This window comes from Prorops nasuta, unplaced genomic scaffold, assembly GCF_024137725.1.
Source record: "Prorops nasuta isolate Cenicafe-Biocafe unplaced genomic scaffold, Cenicafe_Pnas_1.2 PNAS00024, whole genome shotgun sequence".
NCBI lineage: Eukaryota > Metazoa > Arthropoda > Insecta > Hymenoptera > Bethylidae > Prorops > Prorops nasuta.
In genome coordinates this window covers 2,353,424-2,370,427 of record NW_027116821.1, presented here as the reverse complement: position 1 = coordinate 2,370,427, position 17,004 = coordinate 2,353,424, and the positions used below count along the sequence as shown (strand labels likewise).

Genomic DNA, 17,004 nt, shown 5'->3' with positions numbered 1-17,004 from the left:
TATATATATAAAAGATTTAAAAATGCTATTACATGATGGGAGCAATACTGATACAGTAGACTGATCTATCACACTATCATTTTTAAAATTTGCTGCACAAATCCTAATTATTCTATTTCCAACATATTAGAGACATATTTTAAAATACTGTAAGATATTAAACTGTAAAGTGACGATGTTTAAAGCATAAAATTTAATAGTGAATATTTTCAGAAGATGAAATAATCTAGGAAGAAGAGGCAAAGATTGAATTCGAATGAAATAAACGCATAGATCACGATAACGATAAAGCATTTGTAATCGCAATATATACCATATATATGATGGGATGTTCAATATATGGTATGATTTAATTTATGAAAGATTTGATTGAAAATCGAGATCCTAAGAAGGAGGGCAAATTTCTGTGTATAAACGGAGTGAATACCTGCTTGAAAAGAGGCAAATATTTGCTACAAAGTATAGTACATTTTTTATTATTTCTCTACTCACTTTTTAAGGATTGGAAATATTTATATAGCAATTGTATCCACTAATCCTCTATTCATAATTACAATCTTGATATATTTTTATTTACTAATATGTATCGCTTAGTTTTATTCAATATATGTAAATGTTAGCATTCAGCAAAGGCAACTCTTGAGTTTTCTTTCTAAACGCCTACTACTATTGAGTAAAATTATAAGATTTAAGAGAAATAGCCAATAATACACATCGCTCTCTCAACAGTTATCTTTGCTGAATACTGTTATGTTTCTACTAATTACAGGAGGATAATATTAATAGTTCGTACTACTTCATTAATTACTTCTTTATTTCAATGTAACCATGTCTTCAACGCCAGTACTAGTTAACATCTGGCTCGGTCGCCATGCTACGGCTACGGTCGCCACACTATGCGCCATCAGAGCCATCTCTGATGCATACATTACAAATACCACTAATGATTCCTATATAAAACAAGTATTATATATAAAAACATATAAAAATGTGTATATATTAACCAATATTATAATAATGATATCTCCAAATATTTAAATGATATTTTAAAAATATTGAGAAAAGTTGGCTTCTCATCGTATATATTGGGTGACCAGTTAACTATATTCAAATCTATATTTCTAAATAATGACTGCCTTCAAAGGCTTTAACGCGGAGTTAGCGTTGTGCTAAAGATGTGTCATGATTGGTCAAATTGATGGAATTAACCAATCATAATGCAACCCTATTTTAGCGCTAAGGATTTCGAATGCCACCAATATGAATAATTTGAAGATAAAATTTCCTGTAGAAGTTTTACATCTAGCTCTTAATACAAAAATTATTAAAGATTAATAATTGATTAATCAGAGACTGCCTATTGGTATTGCAATCCAGTGACTTTCTGCTATTGATCACACTTCGCCAAGCTGTATACCAATCATAACGTTTGAATTAATCATTTTTAATCCAGAATAGTTTATTCATTAAAAGCTAAATTTAAAGTTTGTATAAGAAACATTATTTAGGTATTTTTCATTTTACCAAAATTTTTAATTTTTACCATAGTAAAACAGGGTATCTTATTAATTTGTCGCATAGACAATATACGAAACAACGGAAATTTTACAAATTTATGAAACATTGGCGAGAAATATAACTTTCAATTTTATGCTTAGAAATTCTATACAAAAATGATAATGTATATTCTTTCGTATAAATGTATTAATAAACTAGTTTACATCGAATCGATTCCCAAAAAATTGATGATGAGGTGTTTTAGTTAACGGGGTATCCTGTTTCTAATGTAGGAAAGAGATCTTCGTAAGTCATTTGTTCATGCAGGATAATAACAATGATAACAGTAAGATTAACGTACAAGTGCATTATGGTCCTTTTGCTCAACTGCAACACAACGCAATTTATACTAATTGTTTATATTGGTGTTATAAATCAATAAAAATGGAAAAAACGTTAAAAACAGGTTCAACCTTATATCCCGATGGTTATATATATTATAGAAATAGTCGATTTATATCAAAAGTTGGAGAAGTTATGTAAGTTCTATATATATTTAAATATCTCTAATAAAATTTACATAAGCAATAAAACCGTTTATGAGTTAAATTGATTAATTCCAGCAATCTCTAGTGTTAATAATATAATCGAAGAAAATTTCTTTACGTAGAATTTAATTATTAAAATGAAACATGAGTAAAAAATAAAGTTTTAATAATTTCATTGTTCGTATTGCGGGCGATATATATTGCTAGTATAAAAATGAAACCATATGGTTTGATTATTGTATATTAAATAGCCTTCGCAATCTAATTAAAGCTATCAATAAAATTTATTTTTCAAAACTTGTACTTGTGAAGGTGATACGAGTCTATATGTGTAACCTCATGTGCATTTATTGATAGATGGTTTAAGCAATATAAAGGTTAATATAGAAAGTTCAACTAATTTCATTTCCTTTTTTTCTTATTTACAAATAGTTATTTAAAATGTTCTGTAATGGGATGTAAAGGACGAGCAAAAATGATAAATAAATCATTTAAATGCACAAAGGTACATTCACATCAGAGGGATGAAACATTCGAATGCAAAGCAAAATTTAGGAAAGAGCTTCTTGAAATGGCAAATAAAGTACCTGTTTCTTCTAAAGAAGTATATGACATGGTATCAAAAAAGTAAGATATTCAATTTTTAAAAAAATTTTTTGAATATATGTATTTAAAGTTAAAATAATAGAAAACTCTAAAGACACATTTGTTATAAGCTAATCATGCTCACTGGAATATTAACCCTTAAATGCATGATTTTTCCTTTTTTTAATACCATAAATTGACACAGGTAGATAATTAAGCATAGATAAAGGGAAAAATAAAGAAAAAAATATTTATTTTCCAAAAAGAATAATTTTTAGCACCTAATAAAAGCAAAAAATACTGTTTGAGTTACCGTTTAGAAATTATGTAAGGACAAATACACTGATGTATAAATACATCATCATGCATTTAAGGGTTAAGTAGTATCATTGTAGATTTACATGTTGTGTGGAAAAATATATGCATTTTGTTAAAAGTATTTATTACATAAGACTGTAACAAAACGTAATCAGCTACATTTATAAATACTAGTTGTTTATTAAATCATTTATTTTTATTTCAACTCGACGTTAACAAAAAAATTTAATAAAACGTGTTTGGCTTACATAATAGTAAAATCTTTGAGCGCTTTTAAATGATCAAATTTCCTATTTTTTAATAGAAAGATACAATGGTTTAGGATGCCTGGCTTTATACAATAAATGGAAAAAGAATTTACATATTAATGCCTGGTATAAATCAGTAAATGAAAACGTAATGTAAAACAAAAATGATAGCCTAGGAAAATGTTATTGTGCATTAAGGCGGTTATTTATGAGACACATCTATATATTGTTATAGTATGAATATTATTCAGAAAAGACCTCCTATATTTATGAATTTCTAATTTATCTCTTAATGAAAAAACTATTAAGGATTAAAATACCCTAATTCGAAGCTTACAATTAGTAGAACTATCCATTTGTTCTTCTCCTTCTATTTGTCATACTTTGCCAGCTGGCTACTTCTAACGCCAATGAAAAGGCTTAAATTAATTAATTTGTAATCCTTAATAACTTTTTGATTGAAGCTAAATGAAATGCTTATTGAATAATAATTTTGTTCTTATAAACATTTATACTATCTAAATTTATAGATTCGGCCATTACAGGCCGCCTGATATTAATTAGTAAGAAAATATATATTTCATAACAAGATGATTATAATTAATTTAAATCGAAATAAATTGTTAAATGTTCCTTTCATTTTTATATTTACTATTTCATTTTTTGCGTCAGATGCAAGGCAATTTCTTTATGGTATGTTGTGAGAATGGAATCATGTAATGTGGAACTGATTTACCTTCTGAATTTGTAGCAACATAATTATATTTTCTAGTGACAAGCTTTTGGATTTTTTGTGCATATATTGTGTATACGTTCTCGTTTCTTTACATATCGTAAACAGATTAATTGCAAATAGCATATGTTTATGATTCACTTAGAAATTAATAAATGTACTTAAAAATATATATTTTTTCTTTGTAATACAGACATTTTGCAGCTTCGAGTTTATTGCCCTTTCATAAAGTAAAGGATACTCTCAAAAAAAGAAAAACCAATTATGCAATAAAAAAAATAAAAACTTTAAAGGATTTGACAATTTATGGAAATGATGAAAATTTCATTCAGTTCTTAAAGTTTAAGTTTAATAACAAAGAACACACTTTAAAATTGTTAATCTTTGAAGAAGCAATCGACATTTCCGTAGCCATGTTTGATGAGAGCTTATTAAGAAAAGTTTTAAACAGTCCAGCATGGAGTATTGATGGAACTTTTGAATGTGTTCCCCGAATAATAAAAGTTTATCAGTTGCTGACAATTATGGTGAAAGTACATGACAAGGTACAATTTCTTCATATCTTAAATATACAGTGTGCAGTATCGACAGATACTAAACTTTTAAAGGGAGTATATCGGATTATGGAAAAATAATTTGAATTTATTTAGTTATCAAATAATTTAACGATGAATCACGCCTAAGCGTTAAAGTGTATGTTTCTCGTTACTTTTACCTGTTTAATACTTTTTAACAATACGCTAAACAAAAATATGGGTTTTATACTTAATAAATTCACCACAAATTTGAAACGTAAAATTTATTTAAATTCAGAAGCTGTAGAAAATATATATTGGGCATTCTTTGTCAAGTGGCAATCATATGTTTTTCAAAGTTGTAAGAAACCTAGAAAGTTATAAGAGGTTTTAAGATTTAATTTTTTCAAATTGTTCTTTCGTAAAGATTTAAATATAAAACTGTTTATTTATTTGTTTCTTAAAATGTTATTTACCTTTCTTTTAACAGTTTCTCCCAGTTATTTGGATATTAATGTCTAATAAAAGATCAACAAATTATCAAAAATATTAAAACTGCTGAAATATAAGTTTCAAGATTTGTTTGCACCTTCCCTAATAATAACTGATTTCGAAATCGGATTACAAAATTCTGTACAACTTGTTTTCCCTAGTTGTGATGTTCAAGGTTGCTACTTTCATTATGTTTCAGTGAGTAAATTATATGTATATGAAAATGTAATATTATAGGGTGTCTCTGTGATGAAACATTCTATATACGTTGATATAAAAGTGTAAATTTTATATGAATTATAATAAATTTAAAATTCTCTCAACGATATTATAACTTGAAAAAGGATGCTGCAAATTCCTTTATTTATATTTTATAACATGCATCCAATTTGAAACAAGAGTAAAATCTGTATTAAATTTTTTTATTTCAGGCTATTCGTAAACAAGCACAAAAGTTTAAGCTTTTCGAATTATTAAAATTAAAGACGCCTGAAACTTACGGAAAAAGCAATATTTTATTAAGGAAGATGTACAATTTAGCGCTCCTCCCACCTAACTGTATATTTTTGGGATTTCAATTAATTATTGAAAGTTTAGATATTAAAGATCCTGAAGTTAACGAAATTTTCAAAAAACTTTTCAAATATTATGAAAGGTATTGGCTTACCACAATTAATCCCAGAACATTAAGTACTTTTGAAAGAGCAGATAGAACAAATAACTCACAAGAAAGGTACCATCGGACCTTAAAAGAAATGCTTGGTGCTAAATCATCATTCAGTAATTTCATTTGTAAGTAAACTTTATTTGAAGAATTTGGCTAACTTTTTTGTACTAAATTCTGTCGATTGTATATTACAAAATTAATCCATTACAGCCGCATTAAAAGATTTGATTACGACGAATTATAGAACTCTCAATCAATTCAAATGTGGTATTGATGTGAAATATTCCAAGAAACGAAGGTCAGAAAAAAGTTTTGATGCATGGGTACAGGAGGAATCTGAAAAAATGAAAAATATAGATCTTTTACCACAAAATACGAAAATACAGATAATTTCAAATTTTTTGAATAATACATACTGTATAGAAAAATTGAGAATTAAATTTAAGAAATATTTAAGGGATAAAGGTATAAATATATAACAGTGATTCCAATAAGTCATATGTTCTAATATATATTGCATCTGATAATAATGAATTATAAATATTTTATGACATACATAATTTTGCGTTTTGATTTAGATTTGCTTAGTTTGGACAAAGTTCCTGCCTGTAACATAATTGGAAAAGGAAGCAAAACAGGAACCATCATTTTAAAAATGTCAATAAATAGATAATAGTTTATTTAATATATTTGAAGGTTACTTTCAGATTATAAAAAATCCATCACTGTTGTAATTATTTTAGTAAAATATTTGCTTTCACAAAGATTTAATAAAAATATTACCATTTTATTTCTGTTAGGGTTAATTATTTTCAAAGAACCAGTTCTTCTTACAGTTTCAAAATACGATAGATTTTATAATTATCTTGCAACAGCAATTATAATGTTACTTTAATTAAGTTTCGGAGAAATTAATATTTTAATGAATTATCTATTTTATAATTGTATTATTAATTTCTTTTTACGTTCGAAACCAAAATGTATGCAAGTTATGTGCATACGCAGAAAAAATTATTAAAATCTCATTCAAAAACCGTTAATTATAATCTCACAAAACTTATATGACAGTAACCGATATTTTTCATAAGTAATGCAACACTTAACAAAAATGCTTAGGCTGAGTTCTACAAAAGTTTAATGTAGTAAAGTGGTATAATATTTGTAACATGAACTACCGCTTTAAGTAACTATTGCTTATTAATGATATAGTTCATATTGCGGATACTATATCGCTTTAAGTAAGTAAACTATTGTAAGACTTGGCCTTAATAGTTTAATGCCTCCCGTTAGAATATTAATCATTAACATACTTGCAATTATTCTTTAGTTAACACAGCTTAGAAATGTGACAAAATATATTTTATACGAGTATCTTGAGTACTGCATAATTCTGTTAAAATGTTATATCTTTATATATTAGACGACAGATTTTGTATTTTATTTCTATATTGTATATTATTTATCTGCAGTAGTAATGTGTATTCAAGAGAAAACAATATTTATCAATCCTGGCAGCTCATTTTGTAACTTCCAAAATGCTCATTTTAATTTTTATGCATTCTTCTCAATTGCTGAACTTCTTTTCCCTGAAGTATAAAATGTAAGGAAATTATGTTTTGATTTATTAAATCATAAAGCAGATATTTTTATTATACTTTAACAAGTAATATATCATTAACTTACATTTACTTTTTGAGAAGTTTAATTACTCTCGTTGGTCGTTGATTTTCAAAACTGCAGTATCAGGGAATAATGGAAATATAGCAATACCAATTGCCGCTTAAAAGCAATCTATTCAGTATAAAAATACCTTTATGAAACATTACTATATGAATCATAAAAAATTATGCAAAGCAATTGCAGTAGATATATGATATGACTTTTATGAATTCCATGCTAGTCGTTTTCATCATATTATTAGAAACCTGTAGAAATTGAAAATAATTAATAAAGTTATACTGTCATTAATGAATATATTGATTATTATAAAATGCATTTAAAAACATTCATGTAATGGTTTTAATTACAATACTAGAGGTATACGAAAATATTTTAAAATAGTACCATATTAAAAGCTATCATTGAAACATGCTGTAAAAACCAACGTCATTAAAAATATGTTCATGTTAAATTATACTTGTAATTAATATAACTCTTAACAAATTAGTGTTACATTTATATCTGATTAACATTTGGCTAGCCAGATATATGTGTTATTTAAAAATTACTCGATTAGTCCTTCCAGTTTTTTACAAAAGAGCTGAAAAAACTTCATAAATACATTTTACTTTATGAGCTGATTTAAAATCCATTAAACACTAAAAGTAACTGCAGATTAATAATATAATGCAGCTGTACCCCAGTAACTATATAGAATAAAATAAATTTAGAAATTACATAATATTTTTATTTTTGGTAACATAATTACTTTAAATTTAAAATACTTATCTAAAATTTATCCTTCGAAAGCATATATATATAGACAGTAGATACAAATGTTATAATTCATATCTCTTGTACGCTTTTAATGATTATAACTATTATCTATTTTAATTTTCTGACTTTTGGTCTTAATTTTATAACTTCTAATTTCTTTTTCCTTACTACATATGTTAAAACTAGTCAAGATATTTTACACGTACATGATAATTGTTACGTGTGTGGGTAACTAAGAAAATCTACAAGTGCGCATGCACAACCATCAACTTACTATTGCTTGAATATACTCAACTTAACTAAAGTTCTGTCCCTAGAAAATTACTATAAAATTTTATGGCACTTTCCCCCCTTCCGTATATTCAATTCTCGCCAACAAACTATACCGCGTAGTATCTTCCAACATGGCGGACTGGCAACGCTGCACGGCATGAGCAATCCCCCCCTAATCACTGCCTAAAGTAGTGTGAGTAACCCCTACCTTCTCTTCTTGACTGGCGCAGTAGCGATAGGGGCCAGGGGGACAATGGACAATTGTCCTACTTTTCTATAGTAATCAAATGGCGGTGTCAGTAACTATATTCCTAAGGAGAAGCACTTCTATATTAACCATACGAATGTGGCCAAATTTAAACGACCATGTTGTCAGGGTACACTCTGTACCAAAATTTCATTACGAAATAGATTTTTGACAGATGGAAGATGTTTGAAAGGGCTGCAAGGAAATAATAAGATATATTTGAACGTAACAATGAAAAATAAATCAATTGAAAAAATAGTGGTTCAGTGTAAAAATCTGTGACCAAAAAGAGGATATAAGCAAATTAAATTTTAGATGAGTAATCTATTATTATAATAATTTTAATTTTTTAAAGAAAGGAATGATACTTTGTGGAATTTTTAAATATTTGTTGCAAGTAATTAGGATTACAAAGGTTATTGCAACAAATGCTGTCACACTGGATAGCTCGCAGGAAATGTTATTGCAAGAATAAAGTAGACGAATGTCATATCAATAGGAACATTTAAACACCCTAACAGCCAGTAAGTTCATAGTTCTTGGCATATCTCATGACACTCTGTCACAGATACATAGCTATAGTTGTATAATAAAATCCATTTCAGTAAGCAATACAATATTTTCCTAACTAATGATATGATTAAACTGTTACTCATTTATTTACATATTTATATTAATTTGATATAATATCATTGCAGATACATATTGCATATCTATAGATTTATCTTAAGAGAATTCCTTACTTGAAAAAGAATATTTACCTAGAGCATTGTTCATCAATTGTTCATATGTAGTCTATTGTTAGCAACAATTAAAAATTCCTGAAAATGTATAATTTACCATAGCCAACAACGATGTAGACCTATGACAGATCAGTTGAAAGTACATTTTTATTTGATAAATGGGGCAAGCAAGTTGCATTTTTATTCAAAATTCCTAAAATTTAAAGAAGGCTTGAAATAAGTGACTACTTTGAAGAACCTCCTTAAAAGTACTGTGGACAAACCAGGTCAAAAAAAGAAGAAATATTTTGACGAAGAGAATACGGTGAATGAAAATAATACCATATCAATATGATAACGAAAGGTCAAAAATTATAAGTACATAGGTTACGCAAACTAATCAATGAAAGAAATTTAGAATTTAACATTTTGTAACTTATAGATAACAATCTTAAAAGAGGAAGTGTGCAGATATCCTTCTGCAATAAGATATAGGAAAGGAATTTAATTTCCTACCTTACGATTGTTGTCTATAAGTGACAAAATGTTAAATTCTAAATTTCTTTCATTGATTAGTTTGCGTAACCTATGTACTTATAATTGTTGACCTTTCGCTATCATATTGATATGGTACAATTTTCATTCACCATATTCTCTTTGTCAAAATGTTTCTTCTTTTATTGACCTGGTTTGTCCACAATACTTTTAAGGAGGTTCTTCAAACTAGTCACTTATTTCAAGCCTTCTTTAAATTTTAGGAGTTTTGAATAAAAATGCAACTTGCTTGCCCCATTTATCAAATAAAGATGTACTTTCAACTGATCTATTATAGGTCTACATCGTTGTTGGCTATGGTAGATTATACATTTTCAGGAGTTTTTAATTGTTGCTAACAATAGATTACATATGAACAATTGATGAACAATGCTCTAGGTAAATATTCTTTTTCAAGTAAGGAATTTTCTTAAGATAAATCTATAGATATGCAATATGTATCTGCAATGGTATTATATCAAATTAATATAAATATGTAAATAAATGAGTAACAATTTAATCATATCATTAGTTAGGAAAATATTGTATTGCTTACTGAAATGGATTTTATTATACAACTATAGCTATGTATCTGTGACAGAGTGTCATGAGATATGCCAAGAACTTTGAACTTACTGCAGGCTGTTAGGGTGTTTAAATGTTCCTATTGATATGACATTCGTCTACTTTATTCTTGCAATAACATTTCCTGCGAGCTATCCAGTGTGACAGCATTTGTTGCAATAACCTTTGTAATTCTAATTACCTGCAACAAATATTTAAAAATTCCACAAAGTATCATTCCTTTCTTTAAAAAATTAAAATTATTATAATAATAGATTACTCATCTAAAATTCAATTTGCTTATATCCTCTTTTTGGTCATAGATTTTTACACTGAACCACTTTTTTTTCAATTGATTTATTTTTCATTGTTACGTTCAAATATATCTTATTATTTCCTTCCAGCCCTTTCAAACATCTTCCATCTGTCAAAAATCTATTTCGTAATTAAATTTTGGTACAGAGTGTACCCAGACAACATGGTCGTTTAAATTTGGCCACATTCGTATGGTTAATATAGATCTGCTACTCCTTAGGAATATAGTTACTGACGCCGCCATTTTATTACTATACAAAAGTAGGACAATTGACGGTAGAGGGTAAAGTGCCATAAAATTTTATAGTTACTTTCTAGGGATGGAGCTTTCGATGAGTAGACTATATTATAATGTATTTTGTGCGCATGCGTGCGAGTAGAAGAAACTTACGAACACAAGTAATCCAAAAATGTTTTCATGTAAATGTGTGTGCATTGATACTTACAGCTGAAATTAAAAGATTATAATAAGTAATATAGAAAGTTTGAGGCATAAAAGAATTAAAAGTATAATAACCATCTCTGTAAGAAAACCAAAGAGAAATGGCCTGTCATTCACTATACATATTGATGCCATATGGCATATGCACAAAGAATATAACAAAAATACTTTTAGATAAGTATATCTTTTGTATATAATAAGTGCATATTCAAGAATAAATTTTTTGTATGCTTTGTGGATGTATTTTGTTTATTTTACAGATTTAATCATTTATTTATTGTAAGCCATCTTCAATTTTTTATTGATCTGAAGTTTACATAGAATGGAAATCTCCCACAGAATAATTTCCATACCTTTCGACAAAGAGTGAAAGATCAACTTAGTAATTTTTGACATATTGTCTAACAATAGCATGTTATATATTGTGTTTATATGCTTGATTAACACTAATACTTTACATATCGAAAGTACTCTTGACTATTTAATTAGAAAAATTTCATCATACAGTCTTAGGTCTAGTTGAGATAGTGTCTTTAATAGGTCTATTGATTTGATATTATTTGTAATATTCTAATGTATTTTTCATATTATTATTATATGTCGAGTTTCGAAGCTGCAATTAAGATCCTCATACCGTGTTTAATGATTACAGGAAGTTCAACTTATATATAAAAGAAGAAAATATTTGGAATTGTCATACAAGAATGAGATAAGGAAATGGAGGAATTTTTACCAGCAGCCATAAAGGAAATTTCACAAGTATTTTCTGAACGGTGTGAAAAGATGAGAACAATTCAACAACTCCTATGGTAGCATGTGTGGTATCTATGCTATTATTGTAATATGTATAGTTTGCTACGACTTTATATCTTCAACAATAACACAGACCTGGAAAATTCAATTTTCTCAGTTTCAAGAATGGACGGGAAGGAGGGGGGGGGGGGGGCAATTCTTCCATTTTTTTTACTGAATATGAATGTGGCTTTGAAATTTCTCTATCACATCAGGTGTTTTGAAATATCAGTTAAATGGCTGAAAAACGGCTGTTTTCCTCAGTTTATGATTTTTATTTTAGAGAACAAATTTTCTTTTTGTAAATTACCACTATTGCATCGCATCCTGCTAGTATAATAAGTTTTGAAAATGGATTTTAAAGCTAACGAATAATACTATATGGTTTAATTGTGGAATTTAAACAAAATTCGTTCTCTGAAGTAAAATAATGAAAATGGCGAAAAAAGCCATTTTGTACTATTTAAGCTAAAAATTAAAAAAAAATCTGATGTACTGGAGTAATTTCAAAATCAGGTTCGTTTATAACACAATAAGATCCACAAGAATCGTCTCCGACCATTTTTAAAAATGAGGAAAATGAGATTTGGCACGTCTGTGTAAATATTTATTAAAATAAAGTGTATTAATTACTTTTCATATTATAAAAAAGAGGAATATAAAAAGCAACTTTAAAATACAATAAGTAACAGCTATAACACTAGTGAGATTAGACTGTTAAAATCTGGGTGTAGATAAGTGATGCTGAAATTATAAGGTTCTCAAAGGCGAGTGCTTAGAAAGGCTATAACTATTATTCTTCATCAAAAATATCTTCAGCTTTAGTGTAGAAAACATTAAAATTGTGTAATATGAAAAGGGGAATTTGTAAACGATTATATGGTATCATAAAAAATAATAGTAAAGCATTACGTAATTTATGAAAAACAATTATTTTATTGAAGACGAAGAAACACTAAAAAAGGAATACAAATATTTGTTTAAACATGCATACAAGTTTTACCTATTTATGAGTTCGCTCCTTAGTAAAGGATAATATTAAACACGTCAATGTATCCACTAAATTGTGTAGACATGCATAATCAAAATGTGTTTGTATGTTTTCTGAATAAGTTTTATTTAATTTCAATAAAAAATAAGAATAGTTTGCATTTCAAAACTATTATACAGTCAACATTTTGTAACTGAAAGAAAAAATATATGATTTCATAATCTCCAAATTAACCTCATACAGTACATAAATGTTTAAGGAAGGATGAACATTACTATATCATATTATTTTATAGTTGATGAGACGGTAGAGGGCATGTGCTGCATAATATAAACTACTCACCCAAAGTTCCTTAAATTTGCTATAGGAAAATATTATGGCACTTTACCCTCTACCCAATTGACCCCCTACCCGCAGTAGCCACTTCACACTCATAGGCCCGGTTCCACAAGCCTTGTTTAAACTGGATTAAGTTAATTTTGCTATATTTTATGTCACATAGAATATAGCATAATTAACTTAATCCAGTTTAAACAAGTCTTGTGGAAGTGGAATCGGGCCATAGGGGCTTACTGCTTTGTGTGGACGTTTATTTTCAGGGATTAGATCCAGATCTCGGATCAGACTTACCGCAGTGTCGCAGCTTACGAAAAAAAAATACTAGATCACCCTAGACTAATCCGGATCTAGTGAGGACGTTTATTTTCAGGGATTAGATCCAGATCTCGGATCAGACTTACCGCAGTGTCGCAACTTACGAAAAAAAAATAATATATCACCCTAGAGTAATCCGGATCTAGTGAGGAGGCTTTCACGAGAGTGAATCCGGATCCAGATTTATGTAAAGTAATTAGGGCCTATTCAGGTGTGGAAATTTTAGCTGTCATTAGTGGCATTATTCTAATCAAGAAAAGGTAAATATTAAATTTCCAATTTGTTTTGCTAAAGATAAAGAAAGAAGTATAATAATCATTAATAATTTTCACTTTTTATATAATATATTAATTTTCTTATATAATTTCTCTTAATAACATATTATTTACAGATTAAACAATGGATTATATGAATTTATGGAATATTTTATTTGAAAATAACTGTAGTCCCTGTCCCTGTTCAACTGTTACTGTGGAAAAAATAGTCATTTCGAGTCGGCGACATTTTCCCACCCGCTTATAGTAATTTTTATAATATACAGTTGGCAATTCTGAACTCATGAATCATAAAATATCAGATTAAAACTTAAGGCGTAATATTGGCCGGAAATTTTGGTTTTTGACAGCTTTGAAAGGTACAATTGTGTATTTGATATGAAGTATGATTTCAAATATTTCAATGCACAAATATTATTTTTTGAGTGAAAGTGCTAAGCACAATATAAATAAAAATGAAGATAATTAAGCACGCTAGTTATAATATGCAAAATGAAAATAATATTTCTGCTATATTTTATTTAATGTAAAGTAGTGGGGATTAACTGTCTTAAATATTTAACAAAACTTTACTAATATTAACTGAAAATAAAAAGTAATGATTTCTTTTTTAGGTTGGAGAAAAGCAACTTAATATGGAAATGGTTATAATCTGCAAGATAAGAAATACCACTGAAGCTATAGCATATATCAGATAAGTTACAAATTATTTGCCTTTATATTATCAACTTTTACACAAAGAAAATGAATAAGTGTTACTTTGTGAAAATTTTAATTCCTTCCGCAGGCTGTACAATTAACTCTCATTCATCTTGCAAATGTTATCGACAAGAGTAACCTGGATGTTGGACTTCAAAGTAATGTCCCCTCGACAATTTATTGGTATATATATGATAGGAGCAATAATGTTGGTTTACTTTGTGCTGCTAGAGGAATATACAAATAAAGCGACAAATAAAACCATTGCATATATGTAAACATTTCCAGGTAAAAATACAATTTTCAACTATTTAACTGTGGTTGATATCTAAACAGTAATATATTCCCTTTTTTATTTTAATAAGACGGTTGCCTTAGATGGTCTAAATATTTTTAATAAGACAAATTAATTTTAGGTGAAAATAGAGTAATAATTTCTTATTTAGATCATAAATGTTTTATTTCAATGTGAAAGCAGTTATAATATACATAATCAGAGATACCATCAGTTGTAGTATCGTATAGCAATTTTATAAGTGGAAGAAAACATTATCATGGTTTTATTAGATTGATCCCAATTAACTTTCAATATAATGCTTAACTCGTCTATATTTCAATTAATTACAACACTAAAGTTCAAGCTTAGTTCGGTATATAAATTTGGTCCAAAATAATTGTAAATTGTTTCTATCCATATTATCAATTCTTACAATAAGAAAATGTAATAGGTCTGTGTGTTTGTGTGGGTATAGAAATTTTAATTTCTTTGTAGGTCTTAATTATTTCTTTTTGCTGGCAATGTTATTGATATATGTAGAATAACAGGACTTTCGAATTGTAACAAAAAGTTCTATTTGGTTATTGATTTACAAGAGCAATAAAAGATAGTTTCAATTACTAATCTATCAAAGATACATTCAAATTAATAATATTGCAAAGATAAGCAAGTAAACAGTTAAATATCTATTTAACAATTAAACTAACATATTTATTTAATTATTTCTATTTATTATTTCAAAGATAAATACATCTTCATCCATCTTCCAATATCGATTCTTTAATAATATTAACTGATCTACAAAGTTATCGTATGAATCGTTATCTATTTCAATTTGTGGAATTAAGTTTTGTTTATATATAATGTTATCAATTTGTTTTAATTTAATATTTTGTAATTGAAGAATCATATTTTCCTTTTCTTTGTTTTTTAATTGCTGCACTTCTTCTAGGTTGTCAAATAAGTTTGTAATTTCCTCATAATTTTTTTCTTGCATTATTTTTTCAATTTGTTCAAAAAAATGGAGAATTTCAACATTTTTACAACACCTTTTTTTTCTCTGGATTTAAATGTGGTGTTTTTAAACATTTCAATAGTATTTAAATTTTCAGTGACAATACATTTCAAAGTATCTGCAATATAAAAATGGGAAAATTATTTAAAGTAAGTATTTTTTACATAAATATAAATCAGATTACAATATATTCTGAGATAGATTAACGTTAATATCAACCACAGTTAAATAGTTGAAATTGTATTTTTACCTGGAAATGTTCACATATATGCAATGGTTTTATTTGTCGCTTTATTTGTATATTCCTCTAGCAGCACAAAGTAAACCAACATTATTGCTCCTATCATATGTATACCAATAAATTGTCGAGGGGACATTACTTTGAAGTCCAACATCCAGGTTACTCTTGTCGATAACATTTGCAGGATGAATGAGTGTTAATTGTACAGCCTGCGGAAGGAATTAAAATTTTCACAAAGTAACACTTATTCATTTTCTTTGTGTAAAAGTTGATAATATAAAGGCAAATAATTTGTAACTTATCTGATATATGCTATAGCTTCAGTGGTATTTCTTATCTTGCAGATTATAACCATTTCCATATTAAGTTGCTTTTCTCCAACCTAAAAAAGAAATCATTACTTTTTATTTTCAGTTAATATTAGTAAAGTTTTGTTAAATATTTAAGACAGTTAATCCCCACTACTTTACATTAAATAAAATATAGCAGAAATATTATTTTCCTTTTGCATATTATAGCTAGCGTGCTTAATTATCTTCATTTTTATTTATATTGTGTTTAGCACTTTCATTCAAAAAATAATATTTGTGCATTGAAATCATACTTCATATCAAATACACAATACCTTTTAAAGCTGTCAAAAACCAAAACTTCCGGCCAATATTACGCCTTAAGTTTTAATCTGATATTTTATGATTCATGAGTTCAGAGTTGCCAACTGTATATTATAAAAATTACTATAAGCGGGTGGGAAAATGTCGCCGACTCGTCATTTCTGGCATCACTGGCTGTTTACAAACGCATAACCGCTGCCTCAGCGATTGCTGCAATTTGTAGCGGGTTGGATTTTCAGCGGCTCTCATCATTTGTTGAACAACATGCAGCGAAGTTACGCGCTAGCTGAAGTCAATGTGGCGCCAATTA

At 27.8% G+C, this 17,004-nt stretch overlaps 1 long non-coding RNA gene across 2 annotated transcripts; it reads right to left on the bottom strand.

The window, feature by feature from the left end:
• Window positions 1-5,766: 5,766 nt before the first annotated feature.
• On the bottom strand, window positions 5,767-8,993 carry LOC136781739 (uncharacterized). Of its 2 annotated transcripts, XR_010823974.1 has the most exons (5): window positions 8,521-8,993; window positions 7,287-7,528; window positions 6,914-7,189; window positions 6,020-6,209; window positions 5,767-5,939 (listed from the first exon to the last, which is right to left on the bottom strand). It is a non-coding gene; the product is annotated as an uncharacterized lncRNA (long non-coding RNA). The 2 variants fall into 2 exon arrangements; XR_010823975.1 differs by lacking the exon at window positions 6,020-6,209 and having other exon boundaries at window positions 8,521-8,989.
• Window positions 8,994-17,004: the final 8,011 nt, after the last annotated feature.